An 18,592-nucleotide genomic window follows, 5' to 3' on the forward strand; every position below is an offset into this window, starting at 1 on the left:
CTCAAAAGACATATGGGAAACCAGTAACATTATTTCCTAAAGCGAAGGATCCTGGAGTGCCTGTGGATATTGTGGTCTGGAAGGGAGACCTAACTTTTCAACTTGCTCTTTTGTACCTTTTAAATTTTGTATAGAGTACTACACTTCCATTATTTTTTAATTTATGGAAAGAAAAAAGGAATACTCTGATGCTTTCTCTTTAGTCTTTGGTTTTATTTTAAGGGATCATCTGCATTTTTTTCTGTAATAAACTTAACATATCCACCCATTTTGTCAGATTTATTTATTCCTTAGTGATGTGTTTTAAAAGTACAGTTTTTGTCTCAATCCTTAATAATACTATATTCATTGTATTTCAGGTGTTTGGGTTTCTCATGGAGAAAAAGAAACACAGGCATAAACCTCTATACTATCAACCTGCTAGTCCTGCACATGATTTGAATAAAGTGTTACTGATACTTGAACAATTTCTATGATGTCGGCAGAGTAATATCAACAAGAATCATTATAAAGTAGCTGGCCTTATAAGTCAAGAGTTATGATATTTGACCACTGTTAATCCATTTCTAGATCTGATCTAGATTATTTTCTTAATTATTTATTTATTTATTTATTTTTATTTCTTTTGAGAAGGAGTCTCACTCAGTTGCCCAGGCTGGATTGCAATGGCGCGATCTCAGCTCACTGCAAGCTACGCATCCCTGGTTCATGCCATTCTCCTGCTTCAGCCTCCTGAGAAGCTAGGACTACAGGCACCCACCACCGTGCCCCGGCTAATTTTTTTTTTTTTTGTATTTCTACTAGAGATGGAGTTACACCGTGTCAGCCAGGATAGTCTTGATCTCTTGACCTGGTGATCCACCCACCTTGGGCTCCCAAAGTGTGAGGATTACAGGCTTTAGCTACTGCACCCATCCAATCTGATCTACATTATTTTCTGGCTCTTCTGGTATATTGCAGGGCAACTGATGCATGATTTCTCCCTTGTGGGATGTTGTGGCTTCTTCATAAAGGACTTGAATAATCTCACACTGAATATTGTCTGTTAGAGTCTTCTCATTATAACCCCTTGTTTCAAGTCTTTCATACAATACATTGGTATCTGTCCTCAGCACAAAACTACATGAAACCAGCATTTAGGGAAGAAATCAAAACAGTGGTAATCAACAATAACTCCACCTTCTCTCATTTGGTTATCTAACTCATCAACTACTCTGTTTTCATCTAAAATGTGACAATCATACTCTTCATCATAGCCATCATACAGTTGCTCCTATCAAGATAAATCACCCACATCAATGTATTTCAGTCCTGATATTGATGCAAGTTCTTTGCCTACTATGGTTCTTCCAACCCCTGGGGTACTGGTGAGCAGGATGCTGAGAAGCAATGACGGCTTGCCGCGATGGCTCTGAGTGCCTTGCTCACATGTCCTTTGCACTATTGTTCTTGGAATTTCCAAACGAAATCCCAATGCCTCTCAATACCTCCACAACACCCTTCACACATCTTTGACTTGAGAAACCACATATTTATTTAAAAATTACATAACATAGAGGTCTCTAGAAATGTGCGCAGATTTCTCCAGATTCCCAAAACTAATGAAAACTAGTCAGATCATGTAGGTTCTTACAGATTCTGGGAGGACTTTGGTTTTCAGTGTGAATGCACTGGAAGATTCTGGGAGGGAGAAAGGAAGCCATAGAAGATTGAAGAGCATAGTAAGCATGGGACAGGAACATGTTTCTCTGTGACAGCAAGAAAAATAAAATTAGGCTTTTCTAAAACAATTTCCATTAGAACAGAGATGACCAAACCATATTTAAACTGTGGCTTTCTCTGTGACCTTTGGACCTCTCCCATGGTTTACATGCTCATTTTTTTTCACCTTGCTTTGTATATGGCTGTTGCCTCCTCTCTTTTCACAATGCAGGAATTTTTTCTTTGCTACAGACTATCCACCAGAGTTTTTTTTTCTTCCCCACAATAGTAATTGGGCTCACCAGAAAATGCCAAACTCCCAGCATCTTCATCAGGAAAGAATTAAAGCTGTAGTGTATGTGTTGAAATGTTTTTCCTTTCAAGAGATTGCCTAATGAATAGACATGGAGTGCTGAAGGACATGATGGAGTCATACAGATAACAGTTGTGTCTGATGAGAAGAAAGAAAACTGCAGCACTAGAGAGGCTGCAATACCACAGACAGTCAACTGGGGAAGAAAATAGGTAATCAATCTAAAAACAATGAAACAAATTATCTTTAACTGAGAACTACACCCAGATTTATAGAAGACATACTGAGAATGCATCTGTGAAGTGCCCAGAATCTATAGCCTGGCTGATTGCTGTCAATATCCCCCTTTACTAAGGCAGGTTTTTTTTTTTTTTTTTTTTGAGAAAGAGTTTTGCTATGTAGCCCAGGCTGGAGTACAGTGGAGCAATCTCAGCTCACTGCAACCTCCATCTCCTGGGTTCAAGTGATTCTCTTGTCTCAGTCTCCTTAATGGCTGGGATGAGAGGTGCACACCACAATGCCCAGCTAATTTTTTTGTATTTTCAGTAGAGACGGGTTTTGCTATGTTAGCCAGGCTGGTCTCAAAATTCTGGCCTCAAGTATCTGCACGTCTTGGACCCCAAAGTGCTGGGATAACAGGATGAGCTACTGTGCCCAGCCATGGCAGGCTTTAAATGCTAGATTTGATGTACATTGTATAATTTTCCAGATCTTATAAAAAAATTACAGTTCATATGAAGAAGGTGGGAAATACACTTCACTGGAAGAAACAGAATAAATATCCAAAAGTTGACTCTTAAGAAATGAAGATTTTTGCATATCTGATAAAGAATTAAAAACAATTAAAAGTTCTTAGTGAACAAAAATAAAACAAAAATAAACAATTGAATAATATTTAAAAATAATAAATGACCAAAATGTGATATCAACAAAGAGATGAAACCTTTTTCTAAAAACCCAACAGAAATTGTGGCATTGAAGGATCCAATAACTGGCATTTACAAATTCACTACAGAGACACAATAGCAAAAAATGGAGCAAAAAAAGAATCAGAAAATTAAACATATATTATTCACAAATATTTAGGCCTGGAAACTAGTTTTTGGAAAAAAATGAGTGTGAAATATGAGACTTACTGGACATCATCAAGTAAACCAATATATTCAGGGAAAGAGTCTTATAAAAAGAATATAGGAAGAAAATGACATAAATGTTATTTGGGAGAAAAAGAGGGGATGCTGAGAACCTTACATGTTTCTGTGATGAAACAAAAAATACTAGTAACCAAGAATAATTGATCTGGAAAACACTGTACTTCAAAAATTAGAAAAAATAAAACGTTTTTAAGTTTAAAATAAAAAATCTAAGGTTGCTTACTACTAGAATAACCCTAGAAAAAAATGCTTAGGATAGTCAATTATGTTGAAACATTAAATGATGCTGGACAGCATCATAAAGCCATAAGAAAATATAAAGCTCTCTGTTAAATATAAATATATACACTGATATAAAATTTGCTGTTGTAATAATAATGGTGTATAAAATTCTTAAATCTCTGTGAAAATACACACAATATATAGCGATATAATTTGTAACATTAGTAAGAGAGTGGTGGAAGTAAAAATCAATATATTTTGTATGCTGTTAGCTTGAAGTTGAAGGCAAAAGCTGTTTGCCCTGGGGACCTTAGCACTGGGCAAGGGATGAGATAAAACTGCCATTTTGTCTCCCTTAGTTTTTCCATCACCCTCTATTCTGCATAGGGAATTTTCTTGGTCTGCAAGAATAGTCAGTGTGGCCAGGCTCTGTTCTGCACAGACAGACAGGTGTAGGTAGGCATGGCATGTATAGAGGGGGCCTAGGATTCTAAAAAGAATTAAATATTCAAAAAATGGAAAACTGAGAATTTTGGGAAAGATTCTCAGGGCTTTGGGCTGGGGAAATCTCAAGTCCTTGCTTCCAGCCATGTGGTTTCTTATCAGAGTTGTTGGGGCCATCTTCCTGCAGGTGTGCCTTAGGGAGACGTTGCAGGAGATTTAGCCAGTGCTTATTGTCCATGAAGAAATGTGTCACTGCACCTGCTTCTCACTGCACCTGAACAGCAACATGCCAAAACACTTCCCAGGGCTGCAAAACAGTGAGGAGCTGCAGGAGGTCTTGGGGCTGTGTATGAGGGAAGGCTGGATTGGAAGTTGGGTAGAATGCCCAGAGGAGGGACCCCCAAAGAAGGGCCAGGTAGCACTTCCCCAATCCTTGGAGGTCTTGTGTCACAGATAAGCATGTGAATGTAGGGTTGGAGCACAGACCTCCTTCTCAGCCTGTCACACCAACACCTTATAACTTCATAGCCCACAAGTTAAAGAGCAGAGTTGTGATTCTAAAAAAATATGGCAGTACCAAGCCAGGCTTGATATCAGCCCAATCAAATTCTGTAAAGATAAATGATGTCTTGTGGGAAAAAAAAAAAAACTTAAAAAGATTCACAGTATTTGAGTGAAGAAATCTGCCCAGTACAGCACCAATTGCTGTGGTGAGATTCACCTGGTTTTAAAGCAAAATCTCTCATGTACTCATATTCCCTGGGGAAAAGCCACTCATGTTCCCAGGGTTTACCTGCTTGCTAAGAGGAATTGTGGAAAAGATTTGTAGCTCAATGGTGCCCGTAGTTGATCACAGAACCTTTCTTCTTTCCCAAAACAGCCACCATTAAAATTCAGTGAAACACACACTGGAAGATAGTCCTGAAGTTGGAGGCCCTGGGGAGTCCTCAGCACACCCCTGCATTAGGGCTGCCCAAAAAGGCAGCTCTAAATACTCCACCTACCCAAGACACTAGTGGACAAAAAGCAGTTAGCCTTGTCTGCTCCTCAAGACCCACATGTGATTCAGAGGGATTTGGCAGAAGATTCTTCATAAGAAAGGATCTCTGCCCACTAGCAGACAGGAGAGTGTGTTTCTGTGAGAGTGTGTGTGTGTGTGTGTGTGTTGAAATTAGAACCCCAACTAATGTGTTCGTTATGGAATTTGAAAATGGAAGCCTAAAGTTGAAAATTAAAATCACCCAAGAAAGCATCTTGCAAACTATCTGTGCTAGATGCGATGTTTTAGGGTACAGGGCCCAGGTAACATCCTACATCCCTCTCCCTGAAAGAGCTACACACACTATTCAAGGCCTGCTTCCACATAAGCCACTTCCAAGAGCAGCTTAAGAGCCTGGACCCATCTGCCAACTTCAGCAGGGCTGACTAAACTGCTTGTTTTTCCCGAGTATCTTCTCCAATGACCTGAGAGGTGGGGGAGACATTGGGGCAAGGATTGAAAAGAGGGAAGGGGAGCATGGAGGCCAGAGGCTGAGGACCAGGTTTTCCCACCTGGAGGGGTCTGGCCTAGAGGCACTCAAACCAGGGTCAAATTTAGGTGGAGACAGCTGGCCTTGGGTGGCCCTGTGCTACCACCAGCCTTGAGTCCCTCAAACAGTAGGAAGTGAAAGAATGGCTTGGAGATGAGCCTCACTGACTGTGTGCCTCCTGAGTACATCTTGCCAGTGACCCAGGAGGGACCATGGTGTCTCCAGAGCCAAGACTGGAAGGTGGAACTCCCAAAGGGAGCAAAGAAGAGGGTCCTAGGTGAGATGAAGGGCTTATTTCTACTTGACCATTCTTGAAGCACTTTCAGTGCCTAAAAGTGATTAGCATGAGCATCTGGAACCCACTTCCTGGAAACTGCAAGATGCAAGGGGATTTCATGTACCTCTTTGTAATTACAGACTAGTACAAGAAGGGCCCCATCACTGCATCCACATGGGGCTTTTACTGGGTCCAGTAAGTCTCTGCCAGCTCCCCACAAACTCCTGGGATGTCATTTTTTCTGGGTCTGTGGACAGACAACCAGGGCACTGGCTCAGTGCCCACTTCCTCCTTGTAGGCCTACAGCCAATTGCTCAACCCCAAGCCCACTAGCCCTTGCTTCCTAAGCCATTCCCCACTGGAGCTGCTCAAGTATCACAGCCTGAACTTCATAAAACACTTTGTCATGCCAAGAAAGAAAAGGTAAGGCTGCCAGGTATGGTGTCTCATGCCTGTAATCCCAAAACTTTGGAAGGCCAAGGTGGGCAGATCACAAGGTCAGGAGTTTAATATCAGCCTGGCCAATACAATGAAACTCCATCTCTAATAAGAATGCAAAAATTAACTGGGCGTGGTGATGCATGCCTGTAGTCCCAGCTGCTCAGAGGCTGAGGCAGAAGAATTTCTTGAACCCGGGGGGTGAAGGTTGCGGTGAGCTGAAATCATGTTGTTTCACTCCATTCTGGGTGACAGAGTGAGGATTCTTCTCAAAGAATAGAATAGAATAGAATAGAATAGAATAGAATAGAATAGAATAGAATAGAATAGAATACAATAGACAAAATAAAATAGAGTAAAATATAAAATAAAATAAAATAAAATGTAATGTCACTGTTTCATCTCTCCCTGACATGTGTCAAGTTACAGGGGCTTATGGGATGAACCAGCCAGCCAAAACTCCAGAGTTTCTGCCCAAACAATCTACCCCCACTGCTTGAGTTCCCTCTAGGGAGCTGTCAGTATGACAGGGGGCATCCCTGAGAGTGGTGGCCATTTGCTTCTATCTGACCTCGGTGCAGATTATCGGGGCAAGAAGATCCTACAGCAGATGGAAGTCTCAGAGAAGTAGCTTATGGCAGTGTTCTGGGCTCAGTGGGCTGTGTATCTCCCTCTCCTCTGATTGTCATGAGTTCCAGAACCACACACTCACCCAGATCACTGCTCCATTGCATGTGTGCAGCTGGATGGCTCCCCAGGCAGAGGCTGCCATAGACCGCATGCACACAGAGAATGCATACACCTTGAGGCTGTACTATGAGGAGAACATTCCTGAACAGGGTCATGCAGACTGATCCTGCCCTCAGTGTCTAGTACCCCCTTCCTCCTGTGTACTAGACAGAATTCTGTGCACTTTCCTGGAGGCTCCATGCTGGGTCTGTTCATTTGGAAGTTTGAAGTTGTCCATAGGCAGGTAACAAAAGAGACTTCTCCTCCATTTGGAAAAAAAAAGAAAGAAAGAGAAGGGAGACTTCTCAGAGCACATTGTGGGGCACAGGCTGAGCCTTTGCCTCCCTCCCTTGTCCCTCTATGGTCCCAGGACTGAAACAAGGAGCTGCAGACAATGAGGGAACTGCTCTGCAAGAACTAGCCTGAGTGGCTGCTTCAAAAAAGAACCACAATCAAAGTGCCTACAGACCCTACTGACTGACTGGCAGCCTCAGTCCCACCTACCATCTGCAGGCAGGTTTTCTTGCTGACAGAATGAAACCAAGGAAAGCAGGAATGAATCCAGCCTTCTCAGTCACCCCGAAGGCTGTCTGGGGTTCCCTGCAAGGCCTTCTAGCTTTCTGCTTCTTGGAAGACCACCCAAGCATCTCTTTCTGGCCTTGGAGACTTTGATTCTCTGGAAGGAGAAGGACCTACATTTCACTAGGCTAAGCGGCCAGGTCCACCCAGCTCTCCCCCTTCAGTAACAACCAATGGGCTCTCACCTGGGCACACACTGCCCAACCTTGGCCCTTCTAAGGCAGGAGATCATTTGTCTTACAGGTTCAGCTTACTAGGGCATAAAAGTTATCAGTGCTGTTATTAAGATTTAGAAATTAGGGGGAAAGAGTTGCCTTGAAAAATTTCCCCTAATCTTACCTTGGAGATCATCAGCACAGGTGACAGCATAGGCAGGGCTGCTGAGGATGCTGGGGGAGAGTGCCCAGCCTGTCCAGTAAGCTGGTCCTTGCCAGAGGTGGCTCATGACCCAGGCCCTGAAAGAAGCAGACAGACATCCCAGCAAGGAGCTGGGGTGTATAGATCAGGGCAGCCCAGGCACACTGATGGTGGCTTGGCACTACCTCCCATCAAGAGGTGTCACCACAGCTGACCCTTGGAGCCAGGGGGTGATTTTCAATGTGTGCAAGGCAGTCAGCTCCATCAGCTGTACAGCCTTCAGCACTCACTTCACCTTGGACTTCTCACCAGAAAGCAGTGGGTACCGGCCAATGGAGAAGCTTTGCAAAGTGGGACAGAGCATCATGGGGTAGGGGATCTGGGGCCTGCCTGCTCATCTGAGCATTGCTTCCTGAGGGTGTGCTTTGCAACCAAACAGTGACTGTTTTCATGTTGTCTATTTATTTATGGGTTTAAAATATCCTAATATTTCATTTATACTAGTTTCAGGCTTGTATTTGTGTATTTGTAAACATTTTATTAGAAGAAAGATGGCTTCAGACAACAAAATTTTAGAAGATCTTAAGGTGGCATAGACTTTCATGACACAACAGCTACTGTTGACCTCTTTTTACTACCTTTGTGCAACGTATACACAGAAAGTGCAGCCAGAGGTGATGAGGCCAAGTGTCTAGAGCAGAACTGCCTGGGCTTGCTTGCTTGTCTGCCATCATGTGGACTCTGGCTGTGAGGCGGTGCCCACCCTGGATCTACACCCCCCACCCCCTCTCCTGAGTAACCAACACAAGGCAGTGCTAATTAGCGGGTGAGTGATGGGCATCAGGCACCCCAATACCATCTGGGAAGATTTGAACATCATCTAGGCTGGGGCTGTGGGGGGCAGGAGCTGTGGCTCTCTTCACTTGTTATGGCACCACCCACAGATGCATCTGCCCTGTGCTGTTTCTCCAGGAATCAGCTGCCCATGGCCCTGAGCCTGTCATGCCATGCCTGCTACCTCACACTGCTTGTGTTTGAAAAAAACATCCTGAGATGGTACTGCTGGATGTGAGCACTGGCAAGAGGACAGCACCTATGTCCTGGGGGATTAGGAGCTGACCAGATAGCTCCCGAATGCCTCTAGAACAAGTGGGGGCTGGTTCTGCAATTAACGACATCTCCCAAAAGATGTGTTGGCAATGGCTCAAGGAATATTTGATGCAGAGGTCTAAATGAAGACACATGAATGGAGTGTGTGGATATCAGTTAGCAGCTGGCAAACAGGTGCCTCCAAGGCCTCATCCTCCAACAACTGTGGAACACGCCCAAGCCATGAGTGTATACACCTAGAGTGAATACATCTGGCTGCTGCTTTTGCTGCCATTATCCCCAAGCTCAATCTCGCTTAAAATCTGGATTTTAAATAGAAAAGATAAGAGGCTTTTCTGTGTCCTGGAATAGGAAGCCAGGGATCTGTGTAGGGGTGGCACTGGGTGCACATTAGTTTTGTGACAGGATGAGAGTTGCAGTGGTTTTTTTAATCATGATAGGCCTGGTCTGGTTGTAACTCTGAGTGATAGGGAGGGAGTCAGCAGTGGTGGACATGTAGACATCTACGTGCCCAACCCTGGCCTGCCTGCCCTCAGACATATCAAGAGGCACCACCACAGGCCCTGACTTGTCTCCTTACTCCTTGTATATCAGATGGGAATACCCAGAAGCTACTGTCTGAATGTATTATTCTCCCATTTTGACCTGAGCCACCTAACACACAGAGGGGATGGGTGGGTGAAGGGCCCAGGGGAAAGCAGGGCTGGATCATGGATCCTGGTGGAAATTTAGTGATACAGGAGTGGTTGTCACCTCTCTGTGGAGCCCAGCTCCCTACCTGATCCTTGCCACACAGCCCCATCTACAGAGACCAGCTCTGGCAAGTTTGGGGGTCCCTAAGGCCCGAGGCTGCTCCCTGTCACCCCTGTCTGTGCTCCTTATCTTTCCTGCTGTCAGAGCCCAACATGAAGGGAGAGGTTGATGCCCTGTGAGCCTGAAGGAGTTGTTTCTGTCTGGGGTTTTGCATAGAGTTACTTATGAATATGCTCTGTCCAGATACCTTATTTCAAAGGAAGTGAGCATGAACTAGCAAGTGCAGCAACCCCACACTTGATAAATAAATTTTTCTTGTCTTTAAACCATCACATTTTCATTTCACATTGGAATAAGGGAAGTGAAACCTGCTGCAGCAGCCTCACCCATGTGTTCTGTAACCCAGACTCATTTGGTTGTGAGGGCTGTTGTCAGAAATGTTATGAAAAGAAGAATATGTATAAATTTAATCAAATGTAAAATTATGCTTATAATGTCACTTATGTGGGATATAAGAGGGTGGAGTAACAGGCACTTAGTAGGAGTTTACCCAACTGTCACTTACCAGGCTCATGAGTGTGGCTCTGGGGAACCTCACCTGACATTGGTGACAGAAGAGAAAAGGCCAGCATGAAGGCTAGGTGGGGGAGAGGTGCCAGGCTGTGGGGCTAGGCCCTGGGCATGCTAAGCCTGTTAGGTCACTGGACATCTAACTGCCCAGGCACTGGCCCTTGACACATGAGTTGAGGTAAGAGGATTGGGCAGCACTCTTCAGGAGTCACACTGCTGGGAGAATGGAGGAGAATCTACAACTGGCCATCCTAGGGTAGGTTTTAGAGTGATCTGGACACTCTTGGAGAGCTAATGAGATGGGAGGAAGGCAGTCCCTCAGGTGAATCTGATGACTGGAGCCTATGGTTCTCGGAGGGGAGGGGGTGTGTGTGGGGGTGGCATGACCCTATGAGAGGAAGAGTTTACAGCTTTTACAGCTGGTGGCTGTTGCTCAGCAGTCCCTTCTCAGAGCAAGCATGTCATCAGCCACGTGTATAAGTGAATGTCGTTTGAAGTGTTTAGAGAGTGCTCTATGTCTTAGAAATTCCTTTCCCCTGGCCTTGTCCAGTGAACACCGTTCACACAGCTAACACCTGTTCTTGAGATGTCTTCACCATGCAAATCTGAGAATGGATTGGGTTTAGTTACCATTCTGCCTTCTCCTCACCTGAGAGGCCTATTTTCTTTGGTTGATTCCTTAAGTGTATTACTGTCGGTCACCTTTTGACAACTCCTATGACAAGTGGCTGTTGTTTCATTAAAAAAAAAAAAGAAGGCTATGAATGTGAAACCCTCCTCTTCTACTCTCTTTCTCTTAGGTGAAAGATTTTCTTTTTTAAAAAAGGGTACATAGTGGTATCCCAGCAGGCGTAGTGTGAGAACTGACTTGTGCTAGGCTATGGTGTCATTGTGGCTGGGCACTTCTTCAAGATGGAAAACCAAGTCTCACTGAGTTGCAAGAGCCATACTAGCCTTTCTCCACATACCCCACTGTGGGCTTTCACTTATCTCCCATGCTTGAATTTTTTAACATACATATTTTTATATATATACACACACACATACATACACATACAGGTCTCACTCTGTCACCCAGGCTGCAGTGCAGTGGCTGAATCATGGGACACTGTAGCCTCAAACTCTTCAGCTCAAGTGATGCTTCCACCTCAGCCTCTCAAGTAGCTAGGACTGCAGGCAAGCAACGCTGCACCCAGACAATTTGTAAATCTTTTTCTAGAGACTGAGCATACTTATGTTGCACAGAATGGTCTTGAACTTCCGGGATCAAGCAATCATCCCACATTCAACTCCCAAAGTTTTTAGATTGCAGCTGTGAGCTACCAAACTCAGCCAAAAATATATTTTTTAAAGAACCGTTACATCCAAATTATGAGTTATGATCGCACCACTGCTCTCCAGCCTGGGCACCAGAGCAAGACCTTATATCCAAAAACAAAGCAAAATGAAACAAAAAAAATACTTACAACAAAATTAAACTTTGAAGATTGTGTCATCTGTGTGTAGCCCTGCCCTCCAAGTTATCAGAGTTAAATATAATGATTATTGAGAAAACAGTTAGATAGTATTAAGAAATTTCTGTATATTCTCCAGCTGAGACTGAGGTATTCTAAATGTGGCCCAAACATTTTCTCACCACTACCTTCAGAATCTAACCTAGCAAGTCAAATCAGAGAATCTGCAGAGGACAGTTGGTCATTTTCAAGTAGAAAGAGAATTATCCCCTCGACGAGTTGGTGGGTGCAGCACACCAGCATAGCACATGTATACATATGTAACTTACTTGCATATTGCGCACATGTACCATAGAGTCTAAAGTATAATAATAATAAAGGAAAAAAAAAAGAGAATTACCCCCATTAATAAGAGTAATACAGTGATTCTCAAAAACAGAAATCAAACTGAGATGCAGCACGGTCAGGTCACTACTACTGTGGCATAACCTCCTCACACAGAATGGTTGAGGAGCCTTTCTTAGATTTACAAATTTGGGCAATATAATTCTCGCTTATTTATTCCCAGCCCTTGCTTCCCACCTGATTCCCTATGGCCACCTCACGATGTGGTCAGCAATGGTGTGCAGTGTGGTAAGAGAGGGGCTCAGGGATGGGACGAGGGTCTTTACTACCTTATCAAAATGCTTAAAAAGTTGTGAAAAAAGTGTCCAAATGTTCTACTTCCCACCTTTAAATAGCTGCTAAGATGTGTTATGCAACAGATCAAGGAAGGGGAAGAACAAATGCATTTCAAGTCTCAGCTCACTTCTTAATTAGCTGTGATACTCTGGACATGTGACTCCAACTATTTGAGCCTGTTTGCCTGTTCACCCAAGACAATCCTAAGCAAAAATAACAAAGCTTGAGTCATCATGCTACCCAACTTCAAACTATATTACAAAGCTATAACAGCCAAAACAACATGGTACTAGTACAAAACAGATATATAGACCAATGGAACAGAACAGACACCTCAGAAATAGCACCATGCATCTACAACCATCTGATCTTTAATAAACCTGACCAAAACAAACAAAGTGGGAAAGAAATTCCTATTTAACAAATGGCGCTGAAAAAACCAGCTAGGAATATGCAGAAAACCGAAACTGGACCCCTTTCTTACATCTTTTTTTTTATTTTTTATTTTTATTTTTTATTTTTTATTTATTTATTTTTTTTATTTTATTATTATTATTATTATTATACTTTAGGTTTTATGGTACATGTGCACAATGTGCAGGTAAGTTACATATGTATACATGTGCCATGCTGGTGCGCTGCACCCACCAACTCGTCATCTCACATTAGGTATATCTCCCAATGCTATCCCTCCCCCCTCCCCCCACCCCACAACAGTCCCCAGAGTGTGATGTTCCCCTTCCTGTGTCCATGTGTTCTCATTGTTCAATTCCCACCTATGAGTGAGAATATGCGGTGTTTGGTTTTTTGTTCTTGCGATAGTTTACAAAGATTAACTCAAGATGGATTAAAGTTTTTTTGTTTCGTGTTTTTTTTTTTTGAGATGGAGTCTCACTTTTTTGTCCAGGCTGGAGTAGAGTGGATTGATCTCTGCTCAATGCAACCTCCATTTTCAAATAGAAAAGGAAATACCTTTCTAGCAATTCTCCTGCCTCAGCCTCCTTAGTAGCCGAGATTACAGGCACCCACCCCTACATCTAGATAAATTTTTGTATTTTTAGTAGAAACAGAGTTGCACCATGTTGACCAGGCTGGTCTCGAACTCCTGACCTTGTGATTCGCTTGCCTCAGCCTCCTAAAGTGCTCAGATTACAAGGGTGAACCACTGCACCTGGCTGGATTAAAGTCTTAAATGTAAAAACCCAACCCATAAAAACTCTAGAAGAAAACCTAGGCAATACCATTCAGGACATAGGCATGGACAAAGACTTCATGACTAAAATACTGAAAGCAATTGTAACAAAGAAAAATTGACAAATTAGATCCAATTAAACTAAAGAGCTTCTGCACTGCCAAAGAATCTGTCATCAGTGTGAACAGGCAGCCTACAGAATGGGAGAAAATTTTTGCAGTCTATCCATCTGACAGAGGTTGAATATCCAGAATCTAGAAGGAACATAAACAAATTCACAAGAAAAAAACAAACAAACAATACCATGAGAAAGTGGGCAAGGGATATTAACAGACTCTTCTCAAAAGAAGACATTTGGCTGGGTGAGGTGTCTCGGGCCTGTAATCCCAGCACTCTGGGAGGCTGAGGCAGGAGAACCGCTTGAAGCTGGTAAGCGGACATTGCGGTGAGCTGAGATCCCACCACTGCACTGCAGCCTGGGTAACAGAGCAACACTTCGTCCAGATAAATAAATAAGTAAATAAATAATAAAAAAGATATTTACATGACCAAAAAACATAAACCTTATTTTCACTGGTCATTAGAGAAATTCAAATCAAAACCACAATGAGATACCATCTCACGCCAGTTAGAATGGCAATTATTTAAAAGTCAGGAACCAGCAGATGCTGGTGAGGCTGTGGAGAAATAGATATGCTTTTACACTGTTGGTGGGAGTGTAAATTAGTTCAACCATTGTGGAAGACATTGTGACAATTTCTCAAAGAAACAGAAATATCATTTGACCCAGCAATCCCATTACTGGGTATATACCCAAAGCATTATAAATCGTTCTACTATAAAGACACATGCACACATATGTTTATTGCAGGATTGTTTACAATAGCAAAGACTTGGAACCAACCCAAATGCCCATCAATGATAGACTGGAGAAAGAAAATTAGGCACATATACACTATAGAATATTCTGTAGCCATAAAAAGATGAGTTCATGTCCTTTGCTGGGTGATAGATGAAACTGGAAATCATCGTCCTTAGCAAACTAACACAGGAACAGGAAATCCAACACCACATGTTCTCATTCATAAGTAGAAGTTGAACAGTGAAAACACATGGACACAAGGAGGGAAACATCACACACTGGGGCCTGTCTGAGAATGGTCAAGGCAAGGGACAGCATTAGGAGAAAAAGCTAAAACATGTGAGGCTTAAAACATAGATGGCGGATTGATAGGTGCAGTAGAGGTGCACGGTGGCTCATGCCTGCAATCCCAGCACTTTCTGAGGCGGAGGTGGGTGGGCCATCTGAGGTCAAGAGTTTGAGATAGGTGCAGCAAGCTACTATGGCACATGTAAACTTATGGAACAAACCTGCAAGTTTTGCACATGTATCCCAGATTTTAATTAAAAAAAAAAAAAAAAGCACTAAGGCTGATGGGGAGTGGGGGTAGGGGAAAGCGTGGGGGTAGGGGCGGGAGTGGGTGTGCCCTGGAACTTTATCCAGTCAGTGTAGGTGGCGTGGCAACCGCCCAATCAGGCACGCAGTTGGAGAGGAAGGGAGGGCGTGGCTTCCGGCGTTTGGCAGGAACTTTTTCTCTCTCTTGTACGGAACTTGGGAATCTTCTCCACGTTGGGAGATCCAGGAGACTTCCTCACAGTCTCTGTTAATAGCTTACAGTCTCTGTGATGCATAGCTAAGATACGAGGACATCCTGCAAGCTGTAAAATGGTGAGTACGGGGGTTCGGCATCCCAAGAGAAGAGATCAGGCTGTGAAACCGGCAGTACCTGCTCCTCCACAGTCATCTCGGAGTCTCCCGTGCAGCTTGGCGGTCAGTCCCCTGTGGCCGCAAGATGGTGGCTGGACCAGCAGCGGGGGTCCCCGCATCCCACCTCGTGCAGTCCTGTCCTCTCCCTGTGCGGAGTTCTGCTGTGCGTCCACAGCCCCGAATACTCTCCAGATTGTTCAGGGATCCCAGTGGGTCATAAAGGCAGAAAAACCGACTCCGAGTGTGCGGGGGAGGAGCTGCGGCCCCAGGGATCTCCATTCTGTCTTATTAAAAATTAAAGGGAGTCCAGCCAGGAGCCGTGGTTCACGCCTGTAATCCCAGCACTTTGGGGGAATGAGGCAGGCGGATCACGAGGTCAGGAGATCTAGCCCATGCTGGGTAACACAGTGAAACCCCATCTCTATACATGTATGGATATATTTCCTGACCCTTAATTATATTCCATTAATGTGTATATATTGATCTCTTTTCTACAACTTGGCAGAATTTGATTATTAGTGTTAACAGTTTTATTATTACTTAGGATTTTAATTATATATGTAAAATTATAACATCTATGTGTAGAAATAAGCTTATTTATTTTCCAACTGAAATGTTTCTTTTCTTGTATTGCTCAATTATTCTCACCTGATTTGTATTGCAATTTTGATCAGAAGTAATGAACGCAGCTATCCTTGTCTTGTTCCTGATCTTAAGGAGAAAGCTTTTAGTCTTTCACCATTGCATGTAATGGTAGTTTTGAGGGTTTTTTGGTACTTTTTAATGTTAAGTAAGTTTTAGTCTATATCTAGTTTATTAGATGCTCTTATAAAAACCTTTTGGATTATGTCAAATTTTTTCTCCATCAATTGAGATGATAATTTCTTTTTCCTAAAAATCATTCTACTGAGTTGGTATATTGCATTGACTAACTGCAGTTGTTAGAGTGAGAAAAATTGGTTTACGTCTTTTAATGTTTAAAACAATTCATCAGTGAAGCCATCTGATTCTCGACTTTTCTTGTTAGTATGATTTTGATAATTTATGCAGTCTTTTGCTAGTTACAGTTTGTATTAGACTTATTCAGGGAAATAGAAGGAATAGAACAAATATCTACCTCTATGTCAATAACTATGTCTGTGTTAATATATGGGACAGAGCCCTTTTGGGTTGTCATGGCGGTGTCTGTGCAGGGGGCCTTTCTCAGCGATCTCTGGGCTGGTTTAGAGAACCCTCTGTTCTTCCACTCACCTCATTTCAGTGCTGGCCCTTGTTGGCAACAGCAAGCTTCTGCCCTGCACCAGAGGAAACAGAGTGTGACCGGATTAAAACTTTTTTGTCAATCTCCTGTGTGGAGCTCTGCAAAGACAGTAACTGGCAGCCAGATTTGGAAGACTTAGAGCTATTTCTGGCCATCAGTGATACTCCTTATACCCCATGCAACCTTCTGCTCCCCAGATGAGGCATAGACTTATGTCTGCACAGACCTTCAGCCTTGGAAGTCACCAGATAACAGCTCCAGGGCACAGAACAATCAATTCAGGTGGATGAGTACCACAGCTGCCTTTGCCTTCCTCCTTTGCCAACCATGACCTGGTTTGTAAACGTGAGCTATCAGTATTCTAACAACCCAACAATCTGCTCCTCCTCAGAATGGGACAGCCTCATATGACATTCCCCTACACACAAAATTTGACATTAAATAGTTATCCTTTTGTATTTGGCTTGTTTTATGTAGTATAATGTCTTCAAGTTTCATCCATATAGTAGCATGTATCAGCATTGCATTTTTTTTTTAATTTTGAGATGGTGTCTCTTTTTTCACCCAGACTGGAATGCACAGCAATGCAATCATGACTCACTGCTGCCTCAATCTCCCCAGGCTCAAGCGATCCTTCTGACTCACATGGACCTCCCCTGTGGCTGGGACTGTAGGCACACCCCACCAAGGCCAGCAAACTTTTGTACTATTTGTAGAGATGGAATTTTGCTATATTGCTCAGGCTGGTCTCAAATTCCCAGGCTCAAGACATCCTCTCATCTTTGCCTCCCAAAGTCCTGAGATTATAAGCATGAACCACCATGCCCAGCAGCATTGCATTCATGTTTAGGCTAAATAATATTCCGTTGTGTATCTATACCACTTTTTTTATCTGTTTATCTCTTAGAAGATATCTGGATTTGTTTTTACATTTGTACTGTAAATGATACCGCTATAAAAATAGGTGTGATAGTATCAGTGCATGAGTGAATAAAATTTAAAAACCCAAACACATCTGTGCATGCAGTTCTTAAATTGAATAACAGAGGTCAGGCATGGTGGCTCACACCTGTAATCCCAAAAGTTTGGGAGGCTGAGATGGGCACATCACTTAAGCTCAGGAGTTCAAGGCCAACCTGGGCAATGTGGAAAAATCCTGTCTCCACTAAAAATTTAAAAATTAGCTTGGCATGGTGGTGCATCCTTGTAGTCCCAGCTATTCTGGAAACTGAGGAATGAGAATCGCTTAAGCCCCAGAGGCAGAGGTTGCAGATTAAGTCTTTGCATTTAATTATTTTGGATACACCTGTAGTTGAAACATATGGAAGTGGTCACCTGTTGCTGAAACATACAGTAATTCTATATGGAACTTTCTGATATACTGCCAAACTATTGATCACAGTTGATAAACCATTGGTCACAGTTGATAAACCATTCTCACTAGCCATGCACCAGGGTTCCACTTCACCCATATCCTAGCCAGCATCTTTTTCGTTTTTGTTGTTTTGGTTTTTATATAGCCACCCTAATAGATGTAACGTGGTACCTTATTGTGGTACTGATGTGCATGTCCCTCAGGACTGGTGATGCTGAGCATTTTTCTGTAGGCTTATTGACACAATATAGATTCAAGTCCTCTTCCTTTTTATAAATACTGTTGTTGTTTTTTTTGTTGTTGAGTCTTAGAAGTTCTTTATATTTTCTGCTTATTATATTACACCTTATGTACCTAGTCAGATACATGATTTGCAAATCTTTTCTCCCATTTGCTGGTTGTCTTTTCACTCTGTTGTTCATGCTTTTTGTACCAAATTTTAGTAGAAGTGAGTTTTTTTTTTTTTTTGGTATCAAAATACATGAACAACAGAGTGTTTTCATATCAAAAAAACACAAAAGATTCATATTTTAGTCAAGTCCAATTTATCTGTTTTTCATTTTGTGGCCTATGCTTTTGGTGTAACAGTCAAGAAACAATCAGCAAATTTAATGTTGTAAGATTTTTGCATTTTCTTTTTCCTAAGAGTTTTTAAAGTTTAACTTTTTAAAACTTTTACAGTAGG

The 18,592-nt window shown here is 42.7% G+C and overlaps 1 pseudogene; it reads right to left on the reverse strand.

Moving 5' to 3' along the window:
- Positions 1 to 902: 902 nt before the first annotated feature.
- On the reverse strand, positions 903 to 15,308 carry LOC129025792 (adenylate kinase isoenzyme 6-like; annotated as a pseudogene).
- Between the last annotated feature and the right edge of the window lie 3,284 nt (positions 15,309 to 18,592).

The sequence above is a fragment of the Pongo pygmaeus genome, chromosome Y, assembly GCF_028885625.2.
Source record: "Pongo pygmaeus isolate AG05252 chromosome Y, NHGRI_mPonPyg2-v2.0_pri, whole genome shotgun sequence".
Lineage (NCBI taxonomy): Eukaryota > Metazoa > Chordata > Mammalia > Primates > Hominidae > Pongo > Pongo pygmaeus.